The sequence below is a fragment of the Tiliqua scincoides genome, chromosome 6 (assembly GCF_035046505.1).
Source record: "Tiliqua scincoides isolate rTilSci1 chromosome 6, rTilSci1.hap2, whole genome shotgun sequence".
Lineage (NCBI taxonomy): Eukaryota > Metazoa > Chordata > Lepidosauria > Squamata > Scincidae > Tiliqua > Tiliqua scincoides.
Genome location: NC_089826.1, coordinates 84,712,951 through 84,730,558, shown reverse-complemented (window position 1 = coordinate 84,730,558; position 17,608 = coordinate 84,712,951).

Sequence of the window (17,608 nt, the reverse complement as noted above, 5' to 3'; positions counted from 1 at the left end):
CTCTAAAAGCTTCAACAGCAAAAGTAACAGGGTGACTTCAGGAATTCCACTCTCACAGCATGTTCTCTCTTTCTATCCTCAATCTGAACATGTGTTATCCCTGGCAAGCTCTCCTCGGGCTGTCTTACTGCATCATTCAGTTTCCTGCCTTGGGTTGAGAAACTGGAAGTTCTTTCACTGTTTGTGCCACCTCCCCTCAGAATTTCCACTTGCCACCCTCCTTACTGCCTTTCCCGATCGGAACTCACCTCCCTTTACACAGCAAAAAGTATTGATTGTCTTCACAGGTGCAAGGTTAATCTTTGCTCTTTGAGTTGACTGAACTTTTTGGCCCCACCCAAATCTTGGAAGACTTCCCATCTGGTGAAAGGGAAAACAGGTTACAAATTCAAAGCAACTCTTCTACATTTTCGATGAAGTCGGCTTAGCCATACAGTTGTATATAACAACACAGTTGTCTCCACCAGACAGTAAGGTGGTAGGACTGAAGAATTTTGGGGCTGAGATAGGCTTATATTATGCAGATTCTGTTACATTGCTACAGAAGTCCTTCATGTTTTTGCACATGTATAATTGCAGATTTATCTGTGGTTACAGATTTTCTTCAACTGAAAATGCAAGCAATTTTCCAATAAAGTAACACCACTAGGTCAGCATTTGGTTTTCTTGGAAGCCACTTGGGGAATGGAGTAAGGGTAGTGGTGAATGAGAATCCTTCACCTTAATAGAATTTGTCTCTCCATCACCACCTGATCTGTGTACAATGGTGTTGGCTTGAGTGAGTCTGCACAGTTCATCTCTGCCACTGGGACCCTATCACATGCACATCTCAGCAACAATTTGACTGAGATGGGGATTACAACCTGTGGCTATCTGGGGTAGTGGCCAGGGGGGCTTTTGCCCAGCTTTGGCTGGTGCGCCGGCTGAGGCCATACCTGGGTCTGGCGACAGTGGTCCATGCCCTAGTGACATCTTGGTTAGACTACTGTAACACACTCTGTGCGGGGCTACCCTTGAAAATGGTTTGGAAGTTGCAGTTAGTTCAGGATGAGGCAGCTCAGCAGGTCATTGGGGCTTAGCATGCTGACTCTGCTATGCCATTGCTCTGACAACTATATTGGCTGCCAATTCCTTTCTGAGCACAATTCAAAGTGTTAGTGATGACCTTTGAAGCCCTCTTCAGCATAGGACTGGGTTACCTCAAGGACCGCCTTCCCTCATATATTCCTGTATATCATCTGCAGTCATCAGAGAGGGCCCTTCTTAGGATAGCACCACCATCTGAAACTGGTGGGATGGTGGCAAGGTTGTGGCACCATGGTTGCCTTCTCAGTTGTGGTGCCTTCTAGGATGGTGCCTTCTCAGTTGTGGCACCATGCCTCTGGAACCACCTTCCAGAAGGGGACAGCCTCCTCATTATACAGTTTTCAGTAGGGTTTGAAGGCTCACCTGTTTCTCCTGGCCTTTGAAGAAGGAGGTACTCCTAAGGACCCCTTCTCAACTTTTATGCTGCTTTTACTTTATTTTACATGCTAATCTGTTATTTCATTGCTGTTATTTTAAAAATTGTTTTAATGGTTTTTATTTTAATGTCTTATTCTGCATTTATCTTTTTATATATTTATGTAATATAGAAAAGAGTAAATTTATGTAATTTTAGAAAAGAGGTATAGAAACATTTTAAACCAACCAACCAACCCCAAGGGCCTGTTTTTACCATTGCCCTTTTTCCTTTTAATTTCATTTAAATAAATTCTTATTGTTGTTACAAGTTACTTGCCTACTTGGTCTGTCCAGAGCAAAGAATGAACTCCCCTCATTCACTACCCAGGCAGGTGTGAGTGTAAAGGAGTCTGGGTACACCAAATGAGTGGGGTTCCTTGAAGAACAACTAGGTTCCAGGGATGGAAACTTGAGTCAGGTGACTCAGGACCAAGTTGCAAAAACACGTGTTTTTTGCAGACTCAGGTACACTCAAGTCAGGCATGTCAGTGACTCTGGCACTGACTCGAGTCTGAGACCACTGACTCGGAAATTAGCCCCCGCACATGCAGACTCGAGTCTGTCTGTGTCAGTGTGTGCTTGCTTCCTTTTTTGCTGCATGAAAGACCTTGTGGGGCCAGCGGCTGTGTGTAACCCTCTCCCTCTTGCCACTTCTGTCCCCACTCTCACACAGTTCATCCCATCCATCCTGCCTTGTTAACAGATGGGATGGGGACAGCAGGGGAGTATTAAATAAGAACTCTCTCTCTCTCTCTCTCTCTCTCTCTCTCTCTCTCTCACACACACACACACACACACACACACACACACACACACACACACACACATACTGCCAGCAGCTCTGTTTTTTTTCTGCAGAGCTGTGGCTTACATTTTTCCCAAAAAGACTTGGGACTTGAGTCTTTTAGAGGCCCCAAAACACTCTGGGCAACTCGGAAAGTCCACCCGTTAGTACTTGCTTTCAAGTTGAGACTCATGGGGTTTCAAAGGGGTGGAGACTCATGACTTGACTTGAGTCAAGCTGTGCTGGATTTGCCCATCTCTGTTGGCTTCCTTGCTGAGGGAATCTTGTACAACCTTGGTCCTTTGTACAAATCTGAACTGGGCTGATGAAGGGCGCCCTAGCTTTTCTGCAGATTTGGGGGTGAAAATTCCCTTCCCAGTGGCAGGGAATCTGCCCAGGTTTTGGAATTAAAAGTTACCCTGCTTCCCCACATGGGCTACAAGACTGCACTGAACCACCACAGAGGTGAAGAGCCCAAGTGTCAGGTCCTAGTGTCAGGTCCTGACATAACACCAGAACCAGGGGACATCCACTAAAATTGAGTGTTGGGAGAGTTAGAACAGACAAAAGAAAATATTTCTTTACTCAGCGTGTGGTTGGTCTGTGGAACTCCTTGCCACAGGATGTGGTGATGGCGTCTAGCCTGGACGCCTTTAAAAGGGGATTGGACAAGTTTATGGAGGAAAAATCCATTATGGGATACAAGCCATGATGTGTATGCGCAACCTCCTGATTTTAGAAATGGGCTATGTCAGAATGCCAGATGCAAGGGAGGGCACCAGGATGAGGTCTCTTGTTATCAGGTGTGCTCCCTGGCACATTTGGTGGGCCACTGTGAGATACAGGAAGCTGGACTAGATGGGCCTATGGCCTGATCCAGTGGGGCTGTTCTTATGTTCTTATGTCCTTCTCAGACTGGCCTGCTGGAAGTTTGTTTGCACCATGACTCACTCCACCAGTCCACACTGCTTGGCTTCTAGGTTGATAAGCTGAGGCACAAAATGGCAAACCACTCGTTCAGTGTTTGTGCAGACCCTCTTGCTTTCTTCTGCAATGTTGGCACTGACTCCACCTCCCCTCCCCCCCCGCCCGCAGCCACACTTCTAAGGAAATCTACAACACATCTAAGGCAACTTGATGGTTTTCCAGGGGCTGGGGCTTGTGCATAAATGGAGTGGGGAAGCAGAAGTGGGAAAGAAGCTGTGGCAGGGATCACACACATGTTGCAGGCTCTGCAGACATGATTTATGAAGCCTTCATGCTACATGAACCAATCAAATGCTTAGAGCAGCACTTTCCAAGCTTTGTCATCTCATGGCACACTGACAAAGTGCAAAACTTGTCAAGGCACATCATCAGATTCTTGACAATTGACGAGGCACACTGCTGACTGGGGGCTCACGTGACCGCTGGATCCTATGGGCGCCAGGCTAGCGCTTTGAGTTTCCTCCGAGGTAAGGGAGTGTTTGCTTCCTTACCCCAGGTAACACAACCGCAGTGCCACGGGTCTCCTTGGATCTGTGCCTGCTTTTGAGTGGGCACAAAGAGGCCTATGTCAGGCTGCCCAGGCCAGGAGGGAGGTTAGGATTCAGTGGCAGAGTCTGCCGCCATCTTGGCCCCCACCCTGAGCCTGATACTCCCCTTCCTCTGCCCTCTCTCCACTCCATTCCTCCCACTCCCCCTCCCCCCCCGGAGTCTTACCACCAGTCAGTGCTGGAGGAGCATGGGCTGCCTGTGCACACGGTGCTGAATACCTTCCGAGCACCTCCTTCTGGGTGCTGCAGACACGCCTTACATTTGCATATTCGCGACACCCGGCACCGGCACTGGAGCTCAGTTCCAGTGCTAGGGCTGGTTAGGATTGGGCTGTCAATTTCCAGTGGACAGGTTGAGTTTGGCCACCTTGCGCAACCTTGGGCCACTCAGCTTGTTCCCCCCGCCGCTATCTGCACTGTTTTTGATGGCATTCAAACAGACCTCATTGATAAATTAAAGATCAATAAGTCACCAGGCCCTGATGGCATCCACCCAAGAGTTATTAAGGAATTGAAGAATGAAGTTGCTGATCTCTTGACTAAAATATGCAGCTTGTCCCTCAAAACAGCCACGGTGCCAGAAGATTGGAGGATAGCAAATGTCACACCGATTTTTAAAAAGGGAAGGAGGGGGGACCTGGGAAACTATAGGCCGGTCAGCCTAACTTCTATACTGGGTAAGATGGTGGAATGCCTCATCAAAGATAGAATCTCAAAACACATAGATGAACAGGCCTTGCTGAGGGAGAATCAGCCTGGCTTCTGTAAGGGTAAGTCTTGCCTCACAAACCTTATAGAATTCTTCAAAAAGGCATGTGGATGCGGGAGAACCTGTAGACATTATATATCTGGACTTTCAGAAGGCATTCGATACGATCCCTCACCAAAGGCTACTAAAAAAACTCCACAGTCAGGAAATTATAGGACAGGTCCTCTCATGGATTGAGAACTGGTTGAAGACCAGGAAACAGACAGTGGGTGTCAATGGGCAATTTTCACAATGGAGAGAAGTGAAAAGCGGTGTGCCCCAAGGATCTGTCCTGGGACCAGTGCTTTTCAACCTCTTCATAAATGACCTGGAGACAGGGTTGAGCAGTGAGGTGGCAAAGTTTGCAGATGACACCAAACTTTTCTGAGTGGTGAAGGCCAGAAGTGATTGTGAGGAGCTCCAGAAGGATCTCTCCAGACTGGCAGAATGGGCAGCAAAATGTCAGATGTGCTTCAATGTCAGTAAGTGTAAAGTCATGCACATTTGGGGCAAAAAAATCAAAACTTCACATATAGGCTGATGGGTTCTGAGCTGTCTGTGACAGATCAGGAGAGAGATCTTGGGGTGGTGGTGGACAGGTCAATGAAAGTGTCGACCCAATGTGCGGTGGCAGTAAAGAAGGTCAATTCTATGCTTGGGATCATTAGTAATGGTATTGAGAACAAAATGGCTAATATTATAATGCTGTTGTACAAATCGATGGTAAGGCCACACTTGGAGTATTGTGTCCAGTTCTGGTCGCCGCATCTCAAAAAAGACATAGTGGGAATGGAAAAGGTGCAAAAGAGAGCAATTAAGATGATTACTGGGCTGGGGCACCTTCCTTATGAAGAAAGGCTACAGCATCTGGGCCTCTTCAGCCTGGAAGAGAGATGCCTGAGGGGGGACATGATTGAGACATACAAAATTATGCAGGGGATGGACAGAGTGGATAGAGAGATGCTCTTTACACTCTCACTTAACACCAGAACCAGGGGACATCTGCTAAAATTGAGTGTTGGGAGAGTTAGAACAGACAAAAGAAAATATTTCTTTACTCAGTGTGTGGTTGGTCTGTGAAACTCCTTGCCACAGGATATGGTGATGGCATCTGGCCTGGATGCCTTTAAAAGGGGATTGGACAAGTTTCTGGAGGAAAAATCCATTACGGGTTACAAGCCATGATGTGTATGTGCAACCTCCTGATTTTTGAAATGGGCTATGTCAGATGCAGGGGAGGGCACCAGGATGCAGGTCTCTTGTTATCTGGTGTGCTCCCTGGGGCATTTGGTGGGCCGCTGTGAGATACAGGAAGTTGGACTAGATGGGCCTGTGGCATGATCCAGTGGGGCTGTTCTTATGTTCAAGTCATGAATCATGGGCCATGCCCTGTCCATAATTAGTTTATTATGTAAGAACAGGCTAGATAAGTTCCCCCCACCCAACACCCCGTTTTGTCCTTTGGTCGATCAGAGCAAATTATATTGCCCAATTACAGCTTGATGAGCCACATCAAGTTCTCCTTAACAGAGTATTTCTGGCTTTGTTTCAAAGGGTTTTCACTTAGTTGAATAGGGAACATGCCCCCTTCCACCGATGGGCTGTCCTTTGTTCCAAGGTATAAGAGGTCCACTTTGCTCAACAGACATCCTTTCCCAAGAAGGGATCCTTCTTTCTGTATTCTGCAGCCCAAGCCTGCAAGCTTGTTCCTGAGTGTGGCAGAAGAGGATGAAGGGACATACAGTCTTTCTCCTGGTCGTGTGCTTGGTTGACTCCGTCACCCTGACAGGTGAGTTTGAAATAAGCAAAGTCGGTGTTTGGCTGCGCAGGCAAGAAGTGGTTTTTGGTTGTTTGTTTTTGTTTTTGTGGGAAAAGGGGAACCATTCCAGGAGGATCTGGTTTGAGCCAGGACGATAAAGGGCGGAGAGCGCCTCTTAGCATATGCAGAATGCCTTTGCCACTGTTGTGAAAGCCCTTTGGGTTGTCTTTTGGGATCTGTTTGTTTTCCAGCCCTAAGTATGAATAAAGATAGAGAATAAAGTTGACTGCAGTTTATTTGCTAGGAAGGTTGAGTCTGCTCACCTCGAACAGCAGCACCCAAAATAGATCAGACAGTTGTGTACTTTAAGCACACACACACAGGTGGCACACAGGGGAAAAGCCATAAGAACATAAGAATAGCCCCGCTGAATCAGGCCAAGGGCCCATCTAGTCCAGCTTCCTGTATCTCGCAGTGGCCCACCAAATGCCTGAGGAAGCTCTCAAGACAACAGACACAACCTGCGTCCCGGTGCCCTTCCCTGCATCTGGCAATCAGAGGCAGCCTGCCTCTCAAACCGAGAGCTTGCACATACCTGCTATGACTTGTAACCCGTAATGAACTTCTCCTCTAGAAATTTGTCCAATCCCCTCTTATAGGCATCCAGGCAAGATGCCTTCACTACTTCTTGTGGCAAAGAGTTCCACAATTACACGCTGGGTAAAGAAATATTTTCTTCCGTCTGTCCTAACCTTCCCAGCACTCAACTTTCGTGGATGTCCCCTGGTTCTGGTGTTTTGTGAGAGGGAAAAGAGCATCTCTCTATCTAGTCTGTCCACCCCCTGCATGATTTTGTATGTCTCAGTCATGTCCCCCCTGAGGCGCCTCTTTTCTAGACTGAACAGGCCCAAATGCTGTAGCCAGGTAAGGCATAACTTCCTTTCAAATGCCTCACTCACACAAAGAGCTGTCCCGGTCAGGGGCTTTCCACACTTTCCCCTGACCTTTGAGATTCTTCATGCAGCAGACACACCTGTGAACTCTTCTAACATTATCTTAAGTACTTTCATAACAGCAAGAACGATAGTGAACATGGTGGCCCTTCCTTGGCCAATTGGTTTGGCCTCTCATTGCAGTAAGCTTGCTTAGTGCACCCCAGACCCTTCCCTATCACCACTGTGGGACCACATCTGCTTTGTAACTGGTTTCCTTTGACCTTTGGTTCTAATGACCTTTTTTCACTTGCGTACCACTTGGCAGCCCATTTCTTTAAACTGTACCCTTCATATTAGCAACATGCTTGTAATGAATATACTGTAGTTGCTGTTACTTCACATTTATATCTTTGTGAATAAATGGCCCAATAATGGGATTCAAAAGCCAGCTTTCAACCACTGATCTATATCTGATAATACACAAATTGAAAAGTCAATTTAAAATTTAACATAAAACAATGATAAAAACTACTATATTTAGAGAAGACCTGGAAGAACTCACAGTGCTCACTAGACTGATTTAGGGCCCAATCCTATCCAACTTCCAGCTCTGGTGTAGCCACAATGCAGCTCCAGTTGTAAGGGAACACATGTTCCCATACCTCGAGGAGGCCCCAGTGACTGCCCCTCCATCACAGGATGCAGTGCACACTCCACTGGCACAACAGTACCAGCACTGGAAAATTGGATAGGACTGGGCCCTGAGGTGCTCACTTACATATACACCAGTGCAGCACAGCAGCACTTGAATGTTCATGAAGTGGAGAGGAGTGAGAGCTGAACCTGTGAAGGGGTGTGCCACCCAGAATGCATGCTTCAGTGGCATGTTCACACACACTCTTTAGGGAGGGGGAAAATAGCAAAGCAAGTGAACATGGGCTTTTCTTGAGGTTAAATAACAAAGAAACCTGCACAGCCACTCGTCCATAACACTGAATTAATTTCACAACTTTTTACTTGTATCTTGCCTTACACTGCTGATGCATCACATGTATCTTTACCCAGAATAATTCAAGTTTTTGGAAAATCCCTAAATGTCCTGGAGTGTACCCTTGGGGGTACGTATACCCCAGGTTGGGAACCGCTGTTGTAGACAATGCTGAACTAGACGGAGCACTGGTCTGACTCAGCAGACAGCAACTGCCTCTGTTTGCCTCTTGAGTTAGAGCTGTTGCCCAGAGGCAGATGTGATGGCTAAACCACCTTTGAGACTTCTGGATCTGGAACACCAAGCCCCCTGCATTGGTCAACCCGCATTTTGCTGCATTTCCGGAGGGGTTTTTGACCCCTTTTCACAAACTGTATTTTCCCTAAGGAAGACTGGAGGCACAGGGCCCAATCTTATGCATGTCCACTCAGAAGTAAGTCCCATCATAGTCAGTGGGGCTTACTCCCAGGAAAGTGTGGATAGGATCTTAGCCTCAGGTCGCAGAGCATTGTGAAGGTGGCAGAGGGAGCCTTCAGTTGCTTCATTACTTTCAGAAGGTGATAATTGTGGGTGCAAAGGCCCATCCCTACAACCAGGGCTGCCTTTGGGTTTCAGAGTGCCCTGAACCAATTGCCCTCTATGGATCCCTTCCCTCGTGACTGGGCCCTGAGAAAACTGCTCTGTCACCACCACACCATGGCTTTGGGTGTAGAGGTCATCTTGTACATCTGCAGCTTTGAGGGCGTGGGCCCTTAGCAGCCAACCCAAGTCTGATGCCAGCCCTGAGCATGTGAACTAAAAAGAAAAGAGCACTCCTGAGCACATGAAGTGTTTCAGAAATGAATCATGGAATAAATACACTGAAGGCTCTTAAGTGGGAGAGTTCTACAGCAAGGCTAGTCATTCTTTTTCCCCCAGCCATGGTGTCCTCAAGGTGGCTTAGAATATTCAAAGAATTATTTACACCACAGTTCTTTTGGGTGAAAACGCTGGTGGAATGAGCATTTTGCCAGCAATGACACCCTTATGTAGCACTGGCATACCGGTGCCAATGGGACGTGTGCTGCATCCTGCAGTTGGTGTCACTCACGGAGGCCTCCTCAAAGTAAGGGAACGTTTGTTCCCTTACCTCGGAGCTGCACTGCCCTTATGTTGGTGCTGGAAAGCACCAACATAAGGGGTTAGGATTGCGCCCTAAGTAAATCAAAGGTTTAAAATAAAATGTAAGTTTAAAAATTTATTTAAGATGAAGAACCTCCTAACCCTCCTAATCAGTTGCTGATCTGTTTAAAAAAGAACTTCCCCAAACATCCCAAAGGCTGCAATCATATCCACATTTAAAAGATAAAATACACATTGAAATGAAGAGGACCCACTTGAAAATGGCTTGCGACCCACCTAGTGGGTTCAGAACCACAGTTTGAGAAACTCTGGTATTGTATAACATTTCTTTGTAGTAGCAGCAGAGGCAGTGGTGGTGGTGGTGCTGGTATTGATGATGATGATAAACCAAGCATGGGCTGTGAGGTATTATTCTTTTATTCATAACACCCTTTCTCCAAGAAACTCAAGGTGGTGTACGTAGTTCTTTCTCTCCTGTTGTACTCACAACAACCCGGTGAGGTAAAAAAGGCTGAGAGATAATGATTGGCCAAAGTCACCAAAGAACATTTATGGCTGAGCAGGGATTCAGACTTGATCTTACAGGTCAAAGTCCAACTAATGAACCACAAGCACAGTACTAGAACTATGTGGAACAAAGGAAAGGGAAGGGAGAAAGGAAAAGGGGTTAGGCAGAAACAGTAAACTGGGAAGGTCTGAGGAAAGAAAAAGTATTCATGGAGGTTAACAGAGATCTCGAATTTCCAAAGATCAAAGGTAGTGAATAAGTGTGATCATTATCTCAATGTAATTATCTTAATGCAGGTCTCAGGTGGACAGAGAAAGCAGAGGAAATCTGGATGGAAAGAAGAGACGTAGAAACAGTTAACAATTTGAATATCAGAAACCACACAAGTCTGGGAAAAAAGGGACAAAGCGACACTCCGGTCAGCGCAAAGTGGAGAAAGAGAAAAAATGCAGGACAAGAATTAAACAGGCTGATTCTCACAAATATGAGCACAGAAAGCTCAAAGCCACATACAACAAACACAACTGTGATGCTAAAAAGCAGAGGAAATCCAGAGAAGAGAGACAAGAGAAGTTCTGGAAGTGCAGAAAACAACTTATTTGCACCAACAACGAACAAAAGCACAACAAGCCCTGAAGAAAAAGACACACCAACATCAACAGCAATACTCCCAAAAAGAGATACAAGCAATAAAAATGGAATTGTGACTGAAAACACAACTATTACAAAAATTACCAACAAACCAACAACAAGGAGCACTTCTTCCACTGCTGCACCATCAAAAAACACAAGATATAGAAGTAACACAGACTCTTCCTCATCTACCCTGGAGAATAAAATACCTGTCTCAGGAGCTATCAAGAGCACCTCCAACAAGGTGGCTGCCACCAACGCAACAGTGCAGACAACTACCCTGAGCAACACCAAGCCTGTGCCTCCCAGCAGCACGACAACACGGACAGTTACACTGAGCACCACCAAGCCTGTGCCTCCCAGCAGCACGACAACGCGGACAGTTACACTGAGCACCACCAAGCCTGTGCCTCCCAGCAGCACGACAACGCGGACAGTTACACTGAGCACCTCCAAGCCTGTGCCTCCCAGCAGCACGACAACGCGGACAGTTACACTGAGCACCTCCAAGCCTGTGCCTCCCAGCAGCACTACAACGCGGACAGTTACACTGAGCACCACCAAGCCTGTGCCTCCCAGCAGCACGACAACGCGGACAGTTACACTGAGCACCACCAAGCCTGTGCCTCCCAGCAGCACGACAACGCGGACAGTTACACTGAGCACCACCAAGCCTGTGCCTCCCAGCAGCACGACAACGCGGACAGTTACACTGAGCACCACCAAGCCTGTGCCTCCCACCACCACGGCGGCCCCGACAACTACCCTGAGCACCACCACCCCTGTGCCAACCACCACCACGGCAGCCCCGACAACTACCCTGAGCACCACCACCCCTGTGCCAACCACCACCACGGCAGCCCCGACAACTACGCTGAGCACCACCACCCCTGTGCCAACCACCACCACGGCAGCCCCGACAACTACCCTGAGCACCACCACCCCTGTGCCAACCACCACCACGGCAGCCCCTACAACTACCCTGAGCACCACCACCCCTGTGCCAACCACCACCACGGCAGCCCCGACAACTACCCTGAGCACCACCACCCCTGTGCCAACCACCACCACGGCAGCCCCGACAACTACCCTGAGCACCACCACCCCTGTGCCAACCACCACCACGGCAGCCCCGACAACTACGCTGAGCACCACCACCCCTGTGCCAACCACCACCACGGCAGCCCCGACAACTACCCTGAGCACCACCACCCCTGTGCCAACCACCACCACGGCAGCCCCTACAACTACCCTGAGCACCACCACCCCTGTGCCAACCACCACCACGGCAGCCCCGACAACTACCCTGAGCACCAACACCCCTGTGCCAACCACCACCACGGCAGCCCCTACAACTACCCTGAGCACCACCACCCCTGTGCCAACCACCACCACGGCGGCCCCGACAACTACCCTGAGCACCAAGACCCCTGTGCCAACCACCACCACGGCAGCCCCGACAACTACCCTGAGCACCACCACCCCTGTGCCAACCACCACCACGGCAGCCCCTACAACTACCCTGAGCACCACCACCCCTGTGCCAACCACCACCATGGCAGCCCCGACAACTACCCTGAGCACCACCACCCCTGTGCCAACCACCACCACGGCAGCCCCTACAACTACCCTGAGCACCACCACCCCTGTGCCAACCACCACCATGGCAGCCCCTACAACTACCCTGAGCACCACCACCCCTGTGCCAACCACCACCACGGCAGCCCCTACAACTACCCTGAGCACCACCACCCCTGTGCCAACCACCACCACGGCGGCCCCGACAACTACCCTGAGCACCACCACCCCTGTGCCAACCACCACCACGGCGGCCCCGACAACTACGCTGAGCACCACCACCCCTGTGCCAACCACCACCACGGCAGCCCCGACAACTACCCTGAGCACCACCACCCCTGTGCCAACCACCACCACGGCAGCCCCTACAACTACCCTGAGCACCACCACCCCTGTGCCAACCACCACCACGGCAGCCCCGACAACTACCCTGAGCACCACCACCCCTGTGCCAACCACCACCACGGCAGCCCCGACAACTACCCTGAGCACCACCACCCCTGTGCCAACCACCACCACGGCAGCCCCGACAACTACCCTGAGCACCACAACCCCTGTGCCAACCACCACCACGGCAGCCCCGACAACTACCCTGAGCAACACCATCCCTGTGCCAACCACCACCACGGCAGCCCCGACAATTACGCTGAGCACCACCACCCCTGTGCCAACCACCACCACGGCAGCCCCGACAACTACGCTGAGCACCACCACCCCTGTGCCAACCACCACCACGGCAGCCCCTACAACTACCCTGAGCACCACCACCCCTGTGCCTACCACCACCACGGCAGCCCCGACAATTACGCTGAGCACCACCACCCCTGTGCCAACCACCACCACGGCAGCCCCGACAATTACGCTGAGCACCACCACCCCTGTGCCAACCACCACCACGGCAGCCCCTACAACTACCCTGAGCACCACCACCCCTGTGCCTACCACCACCACGGCAGCCCCGACAACTACCCTGAGCACCACCACCCCTGTGCCAACCACCACCACGGCAGCCCCTACAACTACCCTGAGCACCACCACCCCTGTGCCAACCACCACCACGGCAGCCCCGACAACTACGCTGAGCACCACCACCCCTGTGCCTACCACCACCACGGCAGCCCCTACAACTACGCTGAGCACCACCACCCCTGTGCCAACCACCACCACGGCAGCCCCGACAACTACGCTGAGCACCACCACCCCTGTGCCTACCACCACCACGGCAGCCCCGACAACTACGCTGAGCACCACCACCCCTGTGCCAACCACCACCACGGCAGCCCCGACAACTACGCTGAGCACCACCACCCCTGTGCCAACCACCACCACGGCAGCCCCGACAACTACGCTGAGCACCACCACCCCTGTGACAACCACCACCACGGCAGCCCCGACAACTACCCTGAGCACCACCACCCCTGTGCCAACCACGGCAGCCCTGACAACTACGCTTAGCACCACCACCCCTGTGCCAACCACCACCACGGCAGCCCCGACAACTACCCTGAGCACCACCACCCCTGTGCCAACCACCACCACGGCAGCCCCGACAACTACGCTGAGCACCACCACCCCTGTGCCAACCACCACCACGGCAGCCCCGACAACTACCCTGAGCACCACCACCCCTGTGCCAACCACCACCACGGCAGCCCCGACAACTACCCTGAGCACCACCACCCCTGTGCCAACCACCACCACGGCAGCCCCGACAACTACGCTGAGCACCACCACCCCTGTGCCAACCACCACCACGGCAGCCCCGACAACGACGCTGAGCACCACCACCCCTGTGCCAACCACCACCACGGCAGCCCCGACAACTACCCTGAGCACCACCACCCCTGTGCCAACCACCACCACGGCAGCCCCGACAACTACGCTGAGCACCACCACCCCTGTGCCAACCACCACCACGGCAGCCCCTACAACTACCCTGAGCACCACCACCCCTGTGCCAACCACCACCACGGCAGCCCCGACAACTACCCTGAGCACCACCACCCCTGTGCCAACCACCACCACGGCAGCCCCGACAACTACGCTGAGCACCACCACCCCTGTGCCAACCACCACCACGGCAGCCCCGACAACTACGCTGAGCACCACCACCCCTGTGCCAACCACCACCACGGCAGCCCCGACAACTACTCTGAGCACCACCACCCCTGTGCCAACCACCACCACAGCAGCCCCTACAACTACGCTGAGCACCACCACCCCTGTGCCAACCACCACCACGGCAGCCCCTACAACTACGCTGAGCACCACCACCCCTGTGCCAACCACCACCACGGCAGCCCCTACAACTACGCTGAGCACCACCACCCCTGTGCCTACCACCACCACGGCAGCCCCGACAACTACCCTGAGCACCACCACCCCTGTGCCTACCACCACCACGGCAGCCCCGACAACTACGCTGAGCACCACCACCCCTGTGCCTACCACCACCACGGCAGCCCCGACAACTACGCTGAGCACCACCACCCCTGTGCCAACCACCACCACGGCAGCCCCGACAACTACGCTGAGCACCACCACCCCTGTGCCAACCACCACCACGGCAGCCCCGACAACTACGCTGAGCACCACCACCCCTGTGCCTACCACCACCACGGCAGCCCCGACAACTACGCTGAGCACCACCACCCCTGTGCCAACCACCACCACGGCAGCCCCGACAACTACGCTGAGCACCACCACCCCTGTGCCTACCACCACCACGGCAGACCCGACAACTACGCTGAGCACCACCACCCCTGTGCCAACCACCACCACGGCAGCCCCGACAACTACCCTGAGCAACACCACCCCTGTGCCTACCACCACCACGGCAGCCCCGACAACTACCCTGAGCACCACCACCCCTGTGCCAACCACCACCACGGCAGCCCCGACAACTACGCTGAGCACCACCACCCCTGTGCCAACCACCACCACGGCAGCCCCGACAACTACGCTGAGCACCACCACCCCTGTGCCAACCACCACCACAGCAGCCCCTACAACTACGCTGAGCACCACCACCCCTGTGCCAACCACCACCACGGCAGCCCCTACAACTACGCTGAGCACCACCACCCCTGTGCCAACCACCACCACGGCAGCCCCTACAACTACGCTGAGCACCACCACCCCTGTGCCTACCACCACCACGGCAGCCCCGACAACTACCCTGAGCACCACCACCCCTGTGCCTACCACCACCACGGCAGCCCCGACAACTACGCTGAGAACCACCACCCCTGTGCCTACCACCACCACGGCAGCCCCGACAACTACGCTGAGCACCACCACCCCTGTGCCAACCACCACCACGGCAGCCCCGACAACTACGCTGAGCACCACCACCCCTGTGCCAACCACCACCACGGCAGCCCCGACAACTACGCTGAGCACCACCACCCCTGTGCCTACCACCACCACGGCAGCCCCGACAACTACGCTGAGCACCACCACCCCTGTGCCAACCACCACCACGGCAGCCCCTACAACTACGCTGAGCACCACCACCCCTGTGCCTACCACCACCACGGCAGACCCGACAACTACGCTGAGCACCACCACCCCTGTGCCAACCACCACCACGGCAGCCCCGACAACTACCCTGAGCAACACCACCCCTGTGCCTACCACCACCACGGCAGCCCCGACAACTACCCTGAGCACCACCACCCCTGTGCCAACCACCACCACGGCAGCCCCGACAACTACGCTGAGCACCACCACCCCTGTGCCAACCACCACCACGGCAGCCCCGACAACTACGCTGAGCACCACCACCCCTGTGCCAACCACCACCACGGCAGCCCCGACAACTACCCTGAGCACCACCACCCCTGTGCCAACCACCACCACGGCAGCCCCGACAACTACCCTGAGCACCACCACCCCTGTGCCAACCACCACCACGGCAGCCCCGACAACTACGCTGAGCACCACCACCCCTGTGCCAACCACCACCACGGCAGCCCCGACAACTACGCTGAGCACCACCACCCCTGTGCCAACCACCACCACGGCAGCCCCGACAACTACTCTGAGCACCACCACCCCTGTGCCAACCACCACCACAGCAGCCCCTACAACTACGCTGAGCACCACCACCCCTGTGCCAACCACCACCACGGCAGCCCCTACAACTACGCTGAGCACCACCACCCCTGTGCCAACCACCACCACGGCAGCCCCTACAACTACGCTGAGCACCACCACCCCTGTGCCTACCACCACCACGGCAGCCCCGACAACTACCCTGAGCACCACCACCCCTGTGCCTACCACCACCACGGCAGCCCCGACAACTACGCTGAGCACCACCACCCCTGTGCCTACCACCACCACGGCAGCCCCGACAACTACGCTGAGCACCACCACCCCTGTGCCAACCACCACCACGGCAGCCCCGACAACTACGCTGAGCACCACCACCCCTGTGCCAACCACCACCACGGCAGCCCCGACAACTACGCTGAGCACCACCACCCCTGTGCCTACCACCACCACGGCAGCCCCGACAACTACGCTGAGCACCACCACCCCTGTGCCAACCACCACCACGGCAGCCCCTACAACTACGCTGAGCACCACCACCCCTGTGCCTACCACCACCACGGCAGACCCGACAACTACGCTGAGCACCACCACCCCTGTGCCAACCACCACCACGGCAGCCCCGACAACTACCCTGAGCAACACCACCCCTGTGCCTACCACCACCACGGCAGCCCCGACAACTACGCTGAGCACCACCACCCCTGTGCCTACCACCACCACGGCAGCCCCTACAACTACGCTGAGCACCACCACCCCTGTGCCAACCACCACCACGGCAGCCCCGACAACTACCCTGAGCACCACCACCCCTGTGCCTACCACCACCACGGCAGCCCCGACAACTACGCTGAGCACCACCACCCCTGTGCCTACCACCACCACGGCAGCCCCGACAACTACCCTGAGCACCACCACCCCTGTGCCTACCACCACCACGGCAGCCCCGACAACTACGCTGAGCACCACCACCCCTGTGCCTACCACCACCACGGCAGCCCCGACAACTACGCTGAGCACCACCACCCCTGTGCCAACCACCACCACGGCAGCCCCGACAACTACGCTGAGCACCACCACCCCTGTGCCAACCACCACCACGGCAGCCCCGACAACTACGCTGAGCACCACCACCCCTGTGCCTACCACCACCACGGCAGCCCCGACAACTACGCTGAGCACCACCACCCCTGTGCCTACCACCACCACGGCAGCCCCTACAACTACGCTGAGCACCACCACCCCTGTGCCAACCACCACCACGGCAGCCCCGACAACTACGCTGAGCACCACCACCCCTGTGCCAACCACCACCACGGCAGCCCCGACAACTACCCTGAGCACCACCACCCCTGTGCCAACCACCACCACGGCAGCCCCTACAACTACGCTGAGCACCACCACCCCTGTGCCAACCACCACCACGGCAGCCCCGACAACTACCCTGAGCACCACCACC